The sequence below is a fragment of the Dendrobates tinctorius genome, unplaced genomic scaffold (assembly GCF_039654945.1).
Source record: "Dendrobates tinctorius isolate UK_male_01 unplaced genomic scaffold, ASM3965494v1 ptg000023l, whole genome shotgun sequence".
NCBI classification, from domain to species: Eukaryota; Metazoa; Chordata; class Amphibia; order Anura; family Dendrobatidae; genus Dendrobates; species Dendrobates tinctorius.
Genome location: NW_027361691.1, coordinates 5,663,435 through 5,678,707, shown reverse-complemented (window position 1 = coordinate 5,678,707; position 15,273 = coordinate 5,663,435). Strand labels below are relative to the sequence as shown.

The 15,273-nt window shown below is 48.5% G+C and overlaps 1 protein-coding gene across 10 annotated transcripts in view; it reads left to right on the top strand.

Moving 5' to 3' along the window:
- Positions 1-15,273, top strand: part of DLG2 (discs large MAGUK scaffold protein 2) — a 1,750,933-nt gene that overhangs the window by 1,508,289 nt on the left and 227,371 nt on the right. The gene's annotated exons all lie outside the window — the stretch shown is intronic.

Below are 15,273 nucleotides of genomic sequence, written 5' to 3'. Positions count from 1 at the left end.
AAAACATGACCTGTTGGTGGCTCTTGAGGACCTGAGTTGGGGAACACTGACTTAAGGCATCCTCGCTCATAGGAGGATGCCTGAGCAATGCCTTTACTCAGTTAGTGTCTTGCTACTGAGCTGCCAGGTCCTGTCCTGTATTTCGCCTTCTCTGAAGGCTAGTTCCTAACTTTGTCTTGTACCTGTCCGCCTGCCCTCCAGGAGGCAGAATATCCTTCTCTTTGTGTCCTCATTCCTAATGTTGTCTCATACCTGTCCTCTCCGCCCTCCAGGAGGCAGAATATCCTGGTCCCTGTGTTATTGTTCCTGTTCCTGACCGTGTCCGAACTCAGTCCTACCTCTGTCTGTTAGTCTCCTTGTCTGTGCTCCTTTCCCTGCCTTGTCTATCTTTGTGTCCTCTCCATCTGCCTGTGCTCCGCACTCTTGCGGCTCTGCTTATGCTCCGCACTCTTGCGGTTCTGCCTGTGCTCTGCACTCTTGCCGCTCTGCCTGTGCTCTGCACTCTTGCCGCTCTGCCTGTGCTCCGCACTCTTGTGGCTCTGCCTGTGCTCCGCACTCTTGCGGCTCTGCCTGTGCTCCGCACTCTTGCGGCTCTGCCTGTGCTCCGCACTCTTACGGCTCTGCCTGTGTTCCACACTCTTGCGGCTCTGCCTGTGCACTGCACTCTTGCAGCTCTGCCTGTGCACCGCACTCTTGCGGCTCTGCCTGTGCTCCGCACTCTTGCAGTTCTGCCTGTGCCCCGCTTCTGCTGAACCTCTTGTTGCAAACTGCAACTCCTCTCCGCAGTCTTGCAGTTCTTCTCCAGTGTAAACAGGTCCAAACCTGTTCCCTCATAACTGTCCATATTTCCATCCTACCTGTACCAGTTCCTACACGTCCTGTGTGAACAGGACCCTACCTATTCCATACACCACGCCTTCATGCCCGTGTCCCTGTGCCGTTCGAGTTAGTCCCGGCCCCTGTGTCTCAGCCGTGCCCGCCTGCCTGTGTCTCAGCTGTGCCCGCCTGCCTGTGTCTCAGCTGTGCCCGCCTGCCTGTGTCTCAGCCGAGCCCGCCTGCCTGTGTCTCAGCTGTGCACACCTGCCTGTGTCTCAGTCGTGCCTGTCTGCCTGTGTCTCAGCCGTGCCTGTCTGCCTGTGTCCCAGCCGTGCACACCTGCCTGTGTCTCAGCCGTGCTCATCTGCCAGTCGTGCCTGGTGCCCACACCTGTCCTTGTGTTCCGTCTCTCCGAGTGGGATCAGCAGCCACAGCCAGACACCACCCTGAAGTGGCACCTGGCGGGTACCTGCCGCACAAGCCTGACCTCACCATCAGAGGCTCCAGTGAAGACCAACGTAGCTGTCCTAGTCACGCCCCTTCCAGGGTAGTCACGTTTGTGGTACAGTGGGGCCATAACCCCCCCCGACTCACGCCCACCAGTCAGGGCATGAGCATGACAGTAAGCTCTTATGGTCAGTGGGGTCTTATCTCTCCTGTAGAGTGTAAGCTCTTATGGTCAGCGGGGTACTCTCTCTCTCTCTTGTAGCATGTAAGCTTTTATGGTTAGTGGTGTCCTCTCTCTCTCTTGTAGCTTGTAAGCTCTTATGGTCAGTGGGGTCCTCTCTCTCTCTTGTAGCGTGTAAGCTTTTATGGTCAGCGGTGTCCTCTCTCTCTCTTGTTGAGTGTAAGCTCTTATGGTCAGCGGGGTCCTCTCTCTCTCTCTTGTAGCGTGTAAGCTTTTATGGTTAGTGGTGTCCTCTCTCTCTCTTGTAGCGTGTAAGCTCTTATGGTCAGCGGGGTCCTCTCTCTCTCTTGTAGAGTGTAAGCTTTTATGGTTAGCGGTGTCCTCTCTCTCTCTTGTAGAGTGTAAGCTTTTATGGTCAGCGGTGTCCTCTCTCTCTCTTGTAGAGTGTAAGCTCTTATGGTCAGTGGGGTCCTCTCTCTCTCTCGTAGAGTGTAAGCTCTTATGGTCAGCGGGGTCCTCTCTCTCTCTTGTAGAGTGTAAGCTTTTATGGTTAGCGGTGTCCTCTCTCTCTCTTGTAGAGTGTAAGCTCTTATGGTCAGCGGGGTCCTCTCTCTCTCTCTTGTAGCGTGTAAGCTTTTATGGTTAGTGGTGTCCTCTCTCTCTCTTGTAGCGTGTAAGCTCTTATGGTCAGCGGGGTCCTCTCTCTCTCTTGTAGAGTGTAAGCTTTTATGGTTAGCGGTGTCCTCTCTCTCTCTTGTAGAGTGTAAGCTTTTATGGTCAGCGGTGTCCTCTCTCTCTTGTAGAGTGTAAGCTCTTATGGTCAGTGGGGTCCTCTCTCTCTCTCGTAGAGTGTAAGCTCTTATGGTCAGCGGGGTCCTCTCTCTCTCTTGTAGAGTGTAAGCTTTTATGGTTAGCGGTGTCCTCTCTCTCTCTTGTAGAGTGTAAGCTCTTATGGTCAGCGGGGTCCTCTCTCTCTCTTGTAGAGTGTAAGCTCTTATGGTCAGTGGGGTCCTCTCTCTCTCTCGTAGAGTGTAAGCTTTTATGGTCAGCGGTGTCCTCTCTCTCTCTTGTTGAGTGTAAGCTCTTATGGTCAGCGGGGTCCTCTCTCTCTCTCTTGTAGCGTGTAAGCTTTTATGGTTAGTGGTGTCCTCTCTCTCTCTTGTAGCGTGTAAGCTCTTATGGTCAGCGGGGTCCTCTCTCTCTCGTAGAGTGTAAGCTTTTATGGTTAGCGGTGTCCTCTCTCTCTCTTGTAGAGTGTAAGCTTTTATGGTCAGCTGTGTCCTCTCTCTCTTGTAGAGTGTAAGCTCTTATGGTCAGCAGGGTACTCTCTCTCTCCTGTAGAGTGTAAGCTCTTATGGTCAGCAGGGTCCTCTCTCTCTCCTGTAGAGTGTAAGCTCTTAAGGTCAGTGGTGACCTCTTTCTCTTTCCTCCTCGTGTATTTTCTAAGTAACTACAAGCTTTCCAGTGTATTCAGATTTGCGATAATATATTCACCGCAAATCAAATTTTGGTGAAAAATTTCTCAAAGAATGTGAATTCAAATTTCAAAAGATCCACTCATCTCTACTTACAATGAGGGAGTGTGGAAGATTCTGCTGAAAGCTGAAATCCGCAACATTACATCCCATTCATTGCTTATTGGATCCAGGACTGACGCATATATAGTTTTTTCCCTTTTGTGGCCCCAGGAATCATTATTGATCTGAGCATACGTCGATCACTCATATCTGTTCTGGGGTCTACAACTTATTGATGTGGAGTAGCGCTTGTGCAGAACTACAGATACTTCAAAGCCGAGAAAAGGGAAATTGTACTGTGCGTGTGCTATTTCTCTCCTAAGGGCAAAACCTGGTGACGTTTCCTTTAATGAAATGTGGAACTCACTGGATAATAGATCGTTTATATCGGTTCTGGGGTCAATACATTTTCTTAATAATGTAGAGTAACATTTGTGCAGATAAACTGTTATACTTCTGTCCAGAAAAGGGAAATCATACTGCGCATGCGCTATTTCCCTTCTGGAGGTGAAAAATGGTGACGTTTCGTTTAGTGAGATGTGGTGCTCACTGGATAATAAATCCTTTAGATCTGTTCTGGGGTCAATACATTTTCTTATTAATGTGGAGTAGCACTTGTGCACAACAACAGTTATTCCACGGCCCAAGAAAGGGAAATCGTACTGCGCATGCGCTATTTGTCTCCTAGAGGCGAAGCCTATCGATAAGTTTTCTTTAATGAGATATGGCCTTCACTAGAGCGCTGATCCCTTATATTGCTTCCGTTGTCAGACGCTTTCTTAGTAATGTGGAGTAGCTCTTGTGCACAACAACAGTTATTCCACGTCCCAGTAAAGGGAAATCGTTCTGCGCATGCGCTATTTCTCTCCTAGAGGCGAAGCCTATCGATAAGTTTTCTTTAATGAGATATGGCCCTCACTAGAGCGCTGATCCCTTATATTGCTTCCATTGTCAGACGCTTTCTTAGTAATGTGGAGCAGCTCTTGTGCACAACAACAATTATTCCACGGCCCAGGAAAGGGAAATCGTACTGCGCATGCGCTATTTCTCTCCTAGAGGCGAAGCCTATCGATAAGTTTTCTTTAATGAGATATGGCCCTCACTAGAGCGCTGATCCCTTATATTGCTTCCGTTGTCAGACGCTTTCTTATTAATGTGGAGTAGCTCTTGTGCACAACAACAGTTTTTCCACGGCCCAGGAAAGGGAAATCGTACTGCGCATGCGCTATTTCTCTCCTAGAGGCGAAGCCTATCGATAAGTTTTCCTTAATGAGATATGGCCCTCACTAGAGCGCTGATCCCTTATATTGCTTCCGTTGTCAGACGCTTTCTTAGTAATGTGGAGTAGCTCTTGTGCACAACAACAGTTATTCCATGGCCCAGGAAAGGGAAATCGTACTGCGCATGCGCTATTTCTCTCCTAGAGGCGAAGCCTATCGATAAGTTTTCCTTAATGAGATATGGCCCTCACTAGAGCGCTGATCCCTTATATTGCTTCCGTTGTCAGACGCTTTCTTAGTAATGTGGAGTAGCGCTTGTGCACAACAACAGTTATTCCACAGCCCAGGAAAGGGAAATCATACTGCGCATGTGCTATTTCACTGCCCGAGACAAGACCTGGCAACATGTTTCTTTTAGATGTGGCGCTCACTGGAGTGCCGCGGTCCCTTCATCCTGATGATTGGCTAGGGTCTCGAGTGTGAAACTCCTACTGAACAATTAATGAACCCCTTTTAATGCTCAGTTGGACTCGATTGCGCTCGATCCCCCTCCGCCTTTGTGCTGGCCATGCTGGACCTTCCTATGCCCCATCTCTTTCTATTTCATACTTATGTAGCCCCCGATGCAGCAGATCTTGCAGAGGGTAATGTGAATCGAGGCTTTTACTTTCTTACTAATTTGAGGTTGGGGCCATTTTGATGACCTAACGTCCTTCTGCAGAACAGAAGAATATTAAAAGTCCCCTTAGATTATCATCTCCTACCTAAATCCCCCCAGGTCCAGATGCGTCGGCTTTCCAATAAATTTTATTTTTAAAGCTCCATTTAATTTCCTGTATTTTCATCTTTAATATATGGATTTAGCGGTGAACGGACGTGTTTTTCTTTGTTCGGTTGCCAGGGAAACAATAAAGTTTCACGGGGAAAAGCAAATCTCTGGTCATGTGCAAACGACAAGTCTGAATCAAGAAAGATGTCCTCGGCTGCGAGAATTGCACCATGCCGCGGACTCGCACTCGAGGCGCTACGTGAGGCTGGCCCCTGATAATCCTTTTCTTGCAATTTATTGCATGCATTGAATTTCTTATAAGCATATGCTTATTTACAAGTACAGGAGCCGCGCTGCAGTGTAAAGCATGGTAAAAATGAATATTGGATTTCAGGCTACCTCATAGTCTAGCAATCAAGCTGCAGTTGAGGAATGGACTCAAGCTAAAATGCCACAAACACGAAAAAAAATAACACATTTGGAAATAGCTAGAATAAATAAATTCTAAGCATAGTTCAGGGAATCCCCATTTTTATCTTACAAATGTATGTTTTTAATTGCATTATTTTCTTATTTTCTCCATTTTTCTGACATAGATCTCCAAATTCCCTGCATAGACAGTAAATGATGGCATGCTAGTTCCTTGCAGCTACCAATAGAGGGAGCACCAATTTTTAATAGTATGCATAAAGCTACTTAGCTCCCTCTAGTGGCGGTAAGAATTCAGCGTTTTATCCGTTTCTATGCAGGCCTTTTTTGGAGCTTTTGTTTTTATCAGAAAAAATGGAACGCAGTGTCACGACTTGCACGCCCTACTCACTGCAGTCACCGGTCTGCTCTCCCCAGTCACGGACTGTCTTGCTGAACTGCCTCTTGTTGCATCTCCAACACTGCTGCATCCTCTTGCTGCTGGTAAGTCTCCCCCAGGCTATAGGGAGACGCGGTCACTTCTTACAGGTATTTAACCCAACCCCACTGTGTCATGCAGACGTGAGATTACCTGACCTATCGCCAAGCAGCAGGGGGTTTATCAGGCAGCTCCTCCCACCACTCCTCCCTTGATCTAGCTTCTAGTTCAGCCTCTGTCTAGATTCCTGTAAGGTGCACTCTTGTATTGTCTCTTCTGTTTTCTGACCCAGTTTGTACACCCATTTATCCTGACCTCTCTGCTCCTGACCTTGGCTCTGTACATTGAACCCATACCGCCTGTCCTCACCCCTGGATTGTCTGACCACATCTTTGCCTGTGTCCACCTATACCTTGTACCCATGTCTCTGACCTTCCAGGCAGCTACTGGTACCTGGTGATTACCGGCAGCCCAGCCTATCCTCACCATCAGAGGCTCTAGAAAATACACACCCAGTAGTCACTTAGATATGCCCCTCCTGGTAAGCCCTGCCCATGGCGCAGTGGGTCCACACCCAGTAGAGTTACATTCAGGATGCTATAAAGCCATTGTCACGGGGTCCTTCTCTGGTATCACACAATCAACAGAGCAAGAGGAGAGTGAACAATTCCAAGACATTTATTTAGGTAAAAACATGAAAGATCCATATTCAGTCCACCACACAAAGGATAGATAGTCCAGAATCTGAATGCAGTTCAGTAACAGTATAACATGTCCAGGGAGATGAGAGTCCAAAATCCAGCTGACAGTGATAACATGTTCCATATATTCTTCTTTCTCTCAGAAGTCCTGTCTTCACACCATGCTCTGCACACAGCAACTGACTTGCCCAGCCCCTATCCTCCCCAGCCCCCCTCATTATGTCCAGGGGGAGTCAAAACAGGTTGGGGCCGGTTTTCAGGCCTCCCAGACTTGACAAAAGGTGCCTGGGGGATTATGACACTACAGGGGGTCATCAGGAGTCGTAGATAAAAGTCAGGCTGCAGACATACAAGGCATCAAGATTAACACTATGCAAATCAGTGAAATAGCAATATACATAAAATGATATCCATATAGCATATCACACCATCACAACCTCTCCCCCCTCATAATAAGTGAGCAAGCTATGAGGTCTACACAGACCTCTGGCCTGCTCACTATAGTCCACATTGCTCAATCGCTTATAGTTCCTTGTACAGTGGCAGGGGTTGCAATAATTATAAGCACTTGATGTCCTTCCATAAATTCCCGGCTCCTGGCGTTACGGTCATACCAGGTTTCTTGCCTGGACTGGGCCATTTGCTGTTGATCATTAGCCACTAGCTGGGCGAGACGATTTCTGAACTCTAGAATGTAGAGAATGATGGGCATTCCAATGTCTGCGATATCTCCCTCCAATTGTTATTTCAGAAGAGTGAGAGAACCACGGACCTTCTGGCCAAACAGATTGCTCCTCAGTGGGGTCCGAATGTTGTGGTGCTTGACGGGCCTGTAGTCGGGTGACTGCTCCCACAAAATGACACTGTAACTCCCCAATGTCGTTCCCAAGGAGGATATCTGCAGGAAGTCCTCCCATAACTCCAATCCAGCACAGTTTTTCTCCAAAACCATAATCCAAACGCACCAAAGCTCGCTGTATATATTTGCGGACACCCCCCGCCAAGACAATGGGAATTCCTGCACCCTGGTGAATTGCCTCGGGTCGAACCACACGGGTGTCAGCGATAGTCAGAAATGCCTCCTTGTCTCTAAATCCTGACACTTTGTATCCATCAATTAAGACATCCTGCAGGTGGCGTTGCCGTTGTTCTGGGTAGCCAAAGGACAGAGGCCGAAGTCCGTACACTCCAGGAGGAGTATCTATGGTGCCGTGGTCGGTGGTCCACTCTGGTTGGGATGGTGGTAGCTCTTTCTCAGGCGGGATGGAGTGTACCAGATGCACTGGACGAGGTGGGGCTGTGCGGGGCTCCCTCCGAATCCTTGAGGGACATCCAAACTGCAAATGTCCAGGTTACCCACACACATAACATCTCCTCTCTGTGATACCCCCAGGTCGTGGTCGGAACTGTTGGGGCCTAGGATTGTGAGCCGTGATTGTCATCGGCTTGCGACTAGGTGGAAGGGCAGATATAATTGGAGGGGGACGGGGAGCGGGAGCAGGCCGTGGTTCATTGTCCAGAAGCCTCCTCCATTGCGGCCGGATAGTAAGGGCTTCATCAGCCAGGGCTGCAGCTCTATCCACGGTACACGGCGTGTGCTCCCGGACCCATTCCCGTACCTCTGCAGGGCACTTGGCAAGAAATTGTTCTATAAGGAACGCCTGTATAACATCTTCCACAGTAAAGACGTTTTCTGCTTCCAGCCATCTCCGACATGCCTCGGACATCTTATGTGCATACATCCTAAACGATCCCCCCGTGGTGCATGGGAGGTCTCGGAACTTGGCCCTATATGAGTCTGGGGTGATAGCATGGTAATCCAGGATAGTCCGCTTTACAATGTTATAATCCCGATTCCGCAGTGCATCAATGGTTCGGTAAGCCTCCGCCAAGCTTCCGTTCAGGAGCCCCTCTAACAAACGCATCCAGCTAGAGTGGGGCACCTCCATCACAGCACACTGCTGCTCAAAGTCTTTGAAGAACCCCTCCACATCTCCAGAAGCCTCATCAAATGGCTTAAACTCTGTCCGGGTGATCCGTACAGGCTCCCGGATTGTTGGGGTTACACTCCACATGGCGTTACTCCCTTTTTCAAGCTCCATTGCTTCCTGTCTCCGCTGTGCCCGGCGGGCAGCCTCCTCCTTGTACTCCTGAGAGACGCCGGGGCCCAGAACCGCCATCTCTTCTTCGTACCACACTAACCACTGGCTTTTCTGGATGGGGATCCCTGTCTCCAGTGCTCGTACTTCAGACATCTGGGAGGAGGTGGCCGGGCTAGCGCCCACCAGTAGATCGATTAAGGCCTCTTTAGTCAGTCCCTGGTAGTTCAGGCCCAGGTCTCTGGCTCTCTCCTGTAAACTGCATACAGTCCAATTTCTGTACTCACTCTGTGGGTGGTTCTCCATTGGGTGACGCTCTATTGATCCCACTGCTGCCACCAGTTGTCACGGGGTCCTTCTCTGGGATCACACAATCAACAGAGCAAGAGGAGAGTGAACAATTCCAAGACATTTATTTAGGTAAAAACATGAAAGATCCATATTCAGTCCACCACACAAAGGATAGATAGTCCAGAATCTGAATGCAGTTCAGTAACAGTATAACATGTCCAGGGAGATGAGAGTCCAAAATCCAGCTGACAGTGATAACATGTTCCATATATTCTTCTTTCTCTCAGAAGTCCTGTCTTCACACCATGCTCTGCACACAGCAACTGACTTGCCCAGCCCCTATCCTCCCCAGCCCCCCTCATTATGTCCAGGGGGAGTCAAAACAGGTTGGGGCCGGTTTTCAGGCCTCCCAGACTTGACAAAAGGTGCCTGGGGGATTATGACACTACAGGGGGTCATCAGGAGTCATAGATAAAAGTCAGGCTGCAGACATACAAGGCATCAAGATTAACACTATGCAAATCAGTGAAATAGCAATATACACAAAATGATATCCATATAGCATATCACACCATCACAGCCATAAAGCACAATTTTTACTCTGTTTTGAATTTTAAAAAATGTAAGGCTGTGTTCACAGGTTGTGGGCACATTTTTGTTACATTTTTCAAAGATTGTGGCAAAAAATGCAAAAAAAACAAACTATGACTTACAGTAAAGGGTTTGTCTACCCTTTTATAAAAAGGAGCAGGACGTCTGTGTTTTAGTTCCATTTTATTAAAGGTTGAACAACCTGTTTAAGACTTCATAGGTCGATTGTAGTTTCTCAAATGTAAGTGCATAAAACATATAAACAAAAAGAAAACTAGGAAGGCTAACCTCCAATCAGGAGTTATTCAACTTCACTATGGGATATATGAAAAAATACGGAGTGGGAACCGCTCCATTCTTGATAACCAGCCTTGCTGAAGCTGACAGATGAGGGTTGCAGCCCCAAGCTGTGAGTTTTGCCTGGCTGGTTAGCAAAAATACAAGGTCACCCACGCTGTTAAAAAAAATAAATATATATATATATATATATATATATATATATATATATATATATACAGTGCGGGTGCCGGCTGATGAATACTCACAACAGTCGCCACCTGCTCTCACTGTTATTGGCGGCAGCAGGCGTCTGCTGATGGGAGCAGTAGTCCCATCAACTGACACCAGTGACCGGAGGTAAGCTTTATACCTCCGATCACAGCTGTGCGATTACGCTGTCATTTGACTTTGTGGGAACCGCGGCTGTATGACCGGTCTGGCGGTGATGATTTTACCACTGAACAGAAGCGGTGTTTGCCATGCTGTCATGCACATGACAGTGTTGTGAGTTCATTCTCCCCTCCGTCACTGAGGCCTGGTGAACTCCCTATTCTAGTGAAGGAAGGTAGTGAGCCTGATTATCAGGCACCTGGGACTAATGAAGACGATTGGCTGAGTGGAGTCACTGACTGGATTTAAGGCAGCCTACGCCCTTTCTGCCCTGCGGGTGATTTCTCTGTGGACTCTTGGACTCCAGTCTGATTCCTGCTCTCCTAAAGCTAAGTTTTCTGTTTTGCCTTTTTGCATTTAAGATTTGTTTTTGTTTTTCTTGCTTTTTGGATTCTGCCACTCCCTGCTGGAGTGTGCAGTGTTCCGTTAGCTCTGTCTTCTGAAAGTACCTGAGTGCTGATTTAGTTTTTGAAGCTTAGTTGCTTCAGGGCCATTTTTATATCAGCTTGTTGGCTTTTGTCTCTGATAGGGTTTTGGCAGATTGCAGACAGCAGCCTTCCTATCCGTTCCTATCTAGGTAGTTTTTGGGCCCCGTCTTTGCTCAGCCTGTCTTTCTGTCTGTGTAAGTGTTTTCATCTTGCTTCACCGTCATTATATGTGGGGGGCTGCCTATTGCTTTGGGGTCTGCTCTGGGGCAGTTAGATTTTCCCCTTTCCTTCTTTAGGCCTATGTATCTCTCCGGCTGTGATCGAGGGGTCTAGGTCATCGTAGGAACCCCCCACGGCTACTGCTAGTTGTGTTGATAGGTTCAGGGGTCTGCAATCTGATAGTTGCCAACTTCTCTGGTTTTCTGGACTTAGCTAGCATTCCTGTTTTTGCCTCCTACGGTGACTCAATCATAACAGAATCACCCGCCCAAACCGCAGATCCTGGTGTACTCAATAGCAGGAAAGAATTGTGTTTTTAAAAAAAAAAAAAAAAGGAGTTTGTATATTATTTCCTCTATATCTCTGAGGCCGTAGGGGGAATTTTTTTTTTTCTCTCAATGGAGATAAAGCAAGTGTCTGATCGTGTGGAGCAGCTCGCTGCTGAAGTGCGAGGAATTTCCGCCTATCTTGCTCGTTCACATGCTGTTGAACCAAAGATCCCCACACCTGATGTATTTTTTGGGGATCAATCTAAATTTTTGAGTTTCAAAAATAATTGTAAATTATTTTTTGCTTTGAAGCCTAACTCGTCAGGGAGCCCCGCGCAGCAGGTTAAAATTGTCATCTCTTTGCTGCGCGGAGATCCCCAGGATTGGGTGTTTTCTTTGAAACCAGATGACTAGAGTTGAGCGACTTTTGGTTTTTTAGGGTCGCGTTTCGTTTCGTGAAACCCGACTTTTCCAAAAGTCGGGTCGAGCAAGATCGTCCGATTATAGGGAAAAGTCGGGGTCGTCCCGAAACACGAAACCCAATGTAAGTCAATGGGGAATAAAAGTCGGCAGTGAGAGGAGGACAGGAAACACACCAACAGTGCCCATTTGAATGCCAAAAGCATCAATTCTTCTTACTTAAGCTTGTCAACCTTAATTAACTTCATAATATAAGCTACGCACTGAAAAATGGGGGTTATTTGGCTAAAGTTGTGGGGGGGGGGGAGGGCTGGCTGCAGGTTTTCATATGCCCTGGGCGAAAGAGCGCCCCTTTAACACATACCACAACTCATCATGCTCCGATACGGCAGATAAATAGCGGTATAGTACAATGAAAAATACCTCACTTTTTACATCTCATGACGAGGCCCATCTATTTCTCCATACAGAATCATTGGTCCCATATAATGTTTGAAACAGTATATGATGAGCTCCACATAATGCTACAGTATATGTTGGTCCCCATGGATGAAGCTCCAGTGTCTTATGGGCCCAAATAATGCTCCAAACATAATGGGCCCCATTTCTAATGCTCTAGTGTATAATGGGCCCTGTAAATGCTGCTCCAGTGTCTGATGTCCACCTTTGGAATGTTCCAGTGTATGGTGGGCCCCATCTATCATTCTCCAGAGTATAGTGCTCCCCAAAAATTGCTGTCCCAACATTGAAAACAATCAAATAAGTCTCCTCGCTAGGGAATCCCTGTACTTGTCTGGACAGGTGCTGTAGCTTGCTTAACAGCTCGCCAGCCGTTCTCACGCCCAGTATGGATTGCACGTGATTGCACAAAGGTTAGAAAGGGTACCGTATCCCTGGATAACATGTATGGATAGCGTACACATTCAAAATATATGTCTCAGGAGGCAGGCTCAGACGGTGTCAGGCACAGTATGGATTGCACGTGATTGCACAAAGGTTAGAAATGGTACCGTATCCCCGGATAACATGTATGGATAGCGTACACATTCAAAATATATGTCTCAGGAGGCAGGCTCAGACGGTGTTAGGCCCAGTATGGATTGCACGTGATTGCACAAAGGTTAGAAAGGGTACCGTATCCCCGGATAACATGTATGGATAGCGTACACATTCAAAATATATGTCTCAGGAGGCAGGCTCAGACAGTGTTAGGCCCAGTATGGATTGCACGTGATTGCACAAAGGTTAGAAAGGGTACCGTATCCCCGGATAACATGTATGGATAGCGTACACATTCAAAATATATGTCTCAGGAGGCAGGCTCAGACGGTGTCAGGCACAGTATGGATTGCACGTGATTGCACAAAGGTTAGAAAGGGTACCGTATCCCCGGATAACATGTATGGATAGCGTACACATTCAAAATATATGTCTCAGGAGGCAGGCTCAGACGGTGTTAGGCCCAGTATGGATTGCACGTGATTGCACAAAGGTTAGAAAGGGTACCGTATCCCCGGATAACATGTATGGATAGCATACACATTCAAAATATATGTCTCAGGAGGCAGGCTCAGACGGTGTCAGGCACAGTATGGATTTGACGGCCCAGATTACACAGCGGAGGAGCAGGGAGAGGTAAAGATTGCAAATGCTGGGGCCCTGCCCAAGCAAGGGGGGCCCACTCGTGGGCGTCGGTACTGGCACTGGGCCCCTCATAGTACAGCGGTGTGTCTGACGGCGGGTGTGCACCACCACCGTCAGAGACACTTGATTGCACTATGAGGGACCCTGTGCCAGTGCCCGCGCCCAAGAGTCGGCCTACCCACCTGTCCAGGGCAACGGCACTCACACGGTGTCGTGCGCTAGGTGGTGACCCCGGCCATGGGGGGGGAGGCAGCACAGTTAGGGAGTTTTAGAAAGTGGCATATGTTGATGTTGGACATTCAGCTGATGCAAAAGGCGAAATAGGTGAAGTACCAGGAAGAGGTGGACCAAAGCAAGCCATTTTTCTGTCACCCTATGTGTCATCAGGGGAAGGTGGGACAAAATCCTTGGAAACCCATGCGTGGTTCATTTTAATGAAGGTTAGATCATCCACATTTTGGGTTGACAGACGGGTCCTTTTTTCTGTCAGGATTGATCCAGCTGCACTGAAGACTCTTTCCGATAGCACACTTGCAGCTGGGCAAGCGAGCTCCTGTAAGGCATATTGGGCCAATTCAGGCCAGGTGTCCAGTTTAGCGGCCCAATAGTCAAAGGGGAATGACCTGTGTGGGAGAACATCGATATGGGAGGAAAAGTAGTTTGTAACCATAGTTGACAACTGCTGTCTCCTGTCACTTTCCATCGATGCAGTATTACCAGTTGTGTGAGCGGTATTTGAAAAATCAGTCCACAACATTGTCATGAAACCCCTGTCTCCAACGCCACTTCTGCTGTGTGCACCACAAACACCTCTGCCAAGCTGCCCCCGGCCCGTACGGCTCGTGTGAGAACCATCACCGCTGCTGTGTGCTGGGAATGCCTCAAGCAACCGATTTACCAGAGTTGCTTGTTTATTAGCCAATATTAGGTCAAGGTTCTCCTGTGGCATGATGTTTTGTAATTTGCCTTTATAGCGTGGATCCAGGATGCTGGCCAACCAGTAGTCGTCATCGTTCATCATTTTGGCAATGCGGGGGTCCCTTTTTAGGATCCGCAAGGCATAATCTGACATGTGGGCCAATGTTCCCGGTGTCAATGATGCACTGCGAGTGCTGGGTGGAGGAGCACTTTCTGGCAAATCCACATCCCTCCAGTCACGCACAAACCCTGTACCAGACCTTGCCACGCCAACATTTTCACTTGCCCCACGAGATGCATCCTCCTCCCCTAAGTAATCATCCCCATCATCCTCCTCCTCCTCCTCTTCTTCCTCCACCTCGTCCAGGAGAGGTCCCTGAGCAGACAATGGCTGAATGTCATCAAGGATTCCCTCCTCCTCATCAACATTGGCTGCAGACGCCTGCTCCTTAAGGTGCGTCAAAGTTTGCATGAGCAGACGCATAAGTGGGATGCTCATGCTTAGGATGGCGTCGTCTGCGCTTACCAGCCGTGTGCATTCCTCAAAACACTGAAGGACTTTACAAAGGTCTTTCAGCTTCTACCACTGCACGCCTGTCAACTCCATGTCTGCTCTCAAAGTGCCTGGCCGTGTATCCTCCCACAAATGCATTATGGCCTGCCTCTGCTCGCACAGCCGCTCCACCATGTGCAGGGTGGAGTTCCACCTTGTTGCAATGTCGATAATGAGGCGGTGGTTGGGAAGGTGGAGCAATCGCTGCAGCTTCTGCATACGAACGGAGTGTACAGGCGACCGGCGGATGTGCGCGCACAGTCTTCGCACCTTCTGGAGCAGGGCTGTTAACTCCGGATAATTTTTGAGGAAGCACTGCACCACCAGGTTCAAGGTGTGAGCCAAGCAAGGTATGTGGCTGAGTTTTGAAAGGGCTATGGCTGCCACAAAATTACGGCCGTTATCACTAACTACCTTGCCTGCCTCAAGATGTACACTGCCCAGCCATGACTCAGTTTGTCGCTTCAAGTAATCGGCCAGCACCTCGGCGGTGTGTCTGTCGCCCAAACACATCATCTGCAACACAGCCTGCTGACGCTTTCCACTAGCTGCTCGATAGGGGGACACATCGTGTGCAACAGTGGCAGCTGCAGATGGAGTGCTCGTACGACTGCGCTCTGTGGACGAGCTTTCGCTTCTGGAGGAGGAGGAGGAGGGTCGAACGCCTACAGCCA